Raw genomic sequence first — 4523 nt, 5'->3', positions numbered from 1 at the left:
GCGTATTTTAGATCGACACCGCTGCAGTGGCCAGCGGCTGCTGCACCGGAGTCATCGACTCCCAATTGGTTTGGCCTTCGACTCTTGGCAGACGGTGTAAACAGTCAGAAATAAGAGTTCGGGGACGTGGCTCGCGATCAGTTGCATCGGGGGATATAAAAAATATCATCCTTTTTGCCTACCGCTGACAATTCTCGAACGGGAATTATAAAGATCGGAAGTATTCGAACCACCGAGACGTGGATGGTTGCGGATTACTGGATCCCTGCAACGCGACACGTTATTCGAAGATACGCGAATTCATGCGCGTAATAAAGGTATGTTCCTTCATGCGGGGTCAATTTTCAATATAGGAAAGAATTTTGTCGATCTCATATATTGTGCAAATCGAAAACGCCCTTTGGCTGTTTTTGAAAGATCTGCAATATTGCAGATCGAAAAATTTTTCAAATACCGTAGTTCGCCCACGAGGTAACAAGTTGATAAAGCGTTTGAACAGCCAATGGACCTCACCTTACGTCATATGAGTTAGGCCAACCAGAGAGCCCTACGGAAATGCCGACAGTCGCCATTTTTATACCATCAGCAAACTGCGCATTTACCATTTACTGTTGATGTAGTTATGGAAACGTGTGATGTCATTAACGTTGTTCGATCCACCAATCAAGATACTGATTGTGAGATAGAGAATAAATGTTTACCAGGATTTAGAACAAGCTGATATATGATAACCAAGCGATTTTACAGAGGTATTGTATCCCGTAGATCATTCACTGTCTAATTGGCCCGTTTGCCAGCTACGGGTTACCCACCAGTCAACCACTTTGGGCCCGGTATTTGATTCAAGGCCCGTGAACCCAGCTCAAATCCGTGGACTTAAAAGCGAGCTTAGCGTTAACCGTGATTTAAGCTCGAACTGCGACACTGGATCTTAATGGGAAATCAGTCGAATTGGCTTACCTAAAAAATGAAAAAACCGATGGCCATCATATAAAACGATCGCACAAATATCGAGCATTGCAGTATTACTGTTATAGGTTTTTTCTCCGACCATGAGTTCACAAAAACTGCATTTTCGAAAGTGACGTAAGGAAGAAAGATAAGAATACATGTGTGAATGACTATTTCCTACAAATTAATTAGGTGCTAGTTAAGCGAACTGGCGCTGGTGTCCATAGACAAAATACTTGTTTGTCGCAAATTCGCAATGCGATCGTACCAGCTATGTTACGTCCATACATGCGTATACAGATATGTATATCCACACATTAGGTCTGCTGCACGTTGCTGCAGTTGTCCGACTCCCTTTCCGTCTTCCCCTCGGCCTGCAGCCCATCGTTTGTGATTTTCCCTCCCTCCTTACGTGGGAGCAAGGTAGCAAATTGCAAACTAGTCGGCGGGAAAGGCTGCAGAGGGGAGTGAAAAGAGGAGGTGGAGCAGGAGTAGGATGGGAAGAAGGGGCGAGGAGGGGAGAGCGGCAGCGTAGAGGGAGAAACTGCAGCGGCAACGATGCAATTAGGCGAGTTATGCGGAATGACGTCACACTTCGAGCTGGGGTAATCGTGCCAAGTCAAGGACAGAGACCGTCCAAGGCCCTCTTAGCGCCGCGACGCCCGTTGCACATCGAAAACCCTCCAGTCTGCAGACTTTTTTTCTACTTTTCTTCTCTCTCCGTCGCGGAGAAGTCGACGCCAATCGACCGACTCATGTGCTGCGGTTCACCCCGTAATCTCAAAACGAACACTTTTGTTATACCTGATAGAGTACAACGCGCAGAAGTACTTATTTTTAAATTTATATTCCTCCGCCTGGGGCAGGGTTTGATATGTTATTAATTGAGAGATTAGGCGATCTTATTATAGAGCTTGGAACTCAATTAATATTCGACCGTCCAATTCCCTTCTGCAGGATTGGGCAGATTTTACAGCATCATCAATCCTGTCGCCGACAAGAAAGACCGGTGAGATTTCTTCTTCGACCTCGGAATTTTCGCGGTTCTATAATAAGAGTTTGAACAAAGCTGCAGAAGTCTGGAGCCCTACGACTGCAGCGCGAGGTTATATATGCAAGAGTAGGCCATTCAACTTATGCGACTATTTCTGTCCCATCTTATCGCCTGTTGTTGGCCTGCAGTTGCGGGAGAATGATTTTTTTACGTAAGCTACAGAGATAATTTTCTCGTTGTGACACGCGTTGTTCACCATATTATACGTATATTGTACATCAACTATTTAAAACCTACGCGATTGCGTCCGATGTTGTATAAAATGGTACACAGGATCTTACTTATTGTCAGTAGAGTTTGCGTATACGTTATTGTTATCTAAAAAACAAACTGTGCAGAGTCACCGCATATTGTAAAATGTGCACGGATTTAAATTCGTCGAATATTATGATCAATTTTTATTCTGTTTCACTACGAAAAAGTTGAAAACTTCTCTGATTCAAAGGTGAATTCGTTTCTAACGCCGGTATTGAATTTCCTTCGAAATAAATCTATCATCTATACATCTATCTTTGGCCTTAAATAATTTTGAAATTTCTTCCTTCGCGAAATAAGAAGATAAAATGGTACATGATTCATTTCAATTACGGAAAATGTATAACTCATGATGCGTGCAGGAATTTGGCGACTTGCTCTTACTGTGCGATTGTGCAGGTAAGGCTCAGGCTCAGGTTCAGGCGTCAATGACGTCATAGATAGCAATTCCAGCCAAGGACAACCTTGAGGAAGCCTTCGTACTCCGACTGCACCGCGACGAAGTTATACGTCTGCACCCACTGCAGCCATTCATTTTCAGTTATTTCAAGGGCTCGACGTCTTGTCTCGTGCAGCTCTTTGCACTTTGTGCAGCTGAACAAAGAGCAGAGAAGACGGTCGAAGAACGAGAAAATTGAAAATCAAACTTTTATACAACAGAATGGATCGATTTTTCATTCTCTGATCCGACTAGTAAGCCGTAGGAGTTATTTGCTTCGTTGTTTGAGTAATGAATGATAGTCTTGTAATTAATAAATGTGTACTTTTCTTTGCATTATAACAATTATGATCAGGCCTTTCCTTCTTTATATAATTTATAAATTACAACTTGTGCGTGACGAAGGTCGAGTGGAAAGTTATCGCGGTTTATCGTAATTCATTACGCGCTGTACGCTTTGTCGTTGATTTGTGTTCTTTTTTCGTGATTCGTTTTCTCACTCTCTGTTTTTTTGTTGTTTTTTTTCTGCAATTACTAAGATTATTTTTATCCGTCTTTGCTTTCTAGTGACAACAAAGTAACAATAGTTTTATCAGTACGTATCGCGAAATTTCAATTACCACCTTGAAACATAATTATGTCTCGACACGTACGTAAGTCGTAATAAAAATACGACAAGAATCTCAAATAGAATAAAAAGTTATTTGTCTGACGATTTTTTAATTCGAAAAAACAACTGAACTTGGCTGTAATATCATTGTTCTGCAATGCGCCTGAGAAATATTCAACATAGGTATGTGAATTGATGGTACGAAAACAATTTCGCAACGCCTCAATATTATTGAAATGAACGCCCACAATCACGTTCGTATTTTCTATTCAACCCATTATTGGCTTCAATTCAATGTTGAAACGCATAAGTTCGTTACGCAAGCATGTGATTACGTAATTTGATAACCGCAGGTATAATAATATAACAATCCCTGCAACAGCGCTATCTACACATAGGGGAGAACGAGTCAGTAAGTGGACTTTGTATCAACACACTATCAATTCCAACGCGCATCGAGTCAAATCATTTACTACATTCTTAATTACATTCTGAACTGTGAAGCCGTAAACAAAATTCCCAATGGCATTTTCACCGTACTTATACCAAGTCCAATTCGGCACCAGTCGAATTAGGTCTTCGGTTGCGATTTACGTTTTTACTCCGAGAGAGCCACGCGCACAGCGGATGATTCTGGAACTACAGCGCAAATTTGGCAATGCAAGAGTATGATACGTCATCAGTAAAATACTTGGTTTTACCGTTAAACGTATTTCCAGACACAAGGTGTTTTCCCAAGATGTGGTAAAATCCAAATAACGGTGATCCTTCAGGATTTCGGGAAAAAACTGGTTGCACTTTCATTGCATGGGTCCAGACATGGAATGCGATTATTACCAAAGCACATTGTGGTCGTGACTCGGAACCTGAAACATTTGAATCTCCTTTTTCGTTTACTAATTCGTTAAAGGTAGAGTTGATGGTCGGGTATGAGTTTAAAGGTATGCGCCATGCGACGCTCTACAATCCCAGCACCGAGGATTGGACGTTACTGATCCGAGAATAAGACTGAGTTCGAATGATTTCACCGTGTCGTAGTCTAGCATCGGATGGGTTTATTTCCGCAATGGAATCCAGTTTGCGAAGTTCTTTATTTTGCATTCCGGTTAGGCGCATGTCCTGATGTCCCACTAGTCTACTCACGACGGTCCAGTGTCCTCTCTAATTTTATTGTGTTACATAAATACACTATACCTATTACTATGCGCCATTAC

Source organism: Neodiprion lecontei, chromosome 5 (genome assembly GCF_021901455.1).
Source record: "Neodiprion lecontei isolate iyNeoLeco1 chromosome 5, iyNeoLeco1.1, whole genome shotgun sequence".
NCBI lineage: Eukaryota > Metazoa > Arthropoda > Insecta > Hymenoptera > Diprionidae > Neodiprion > Neodiprion lecontei.
The sequence above is the reverse complement of the archived record's forward strand: the minus strand, read 5'-3'. Positions refer to the sequence as shown.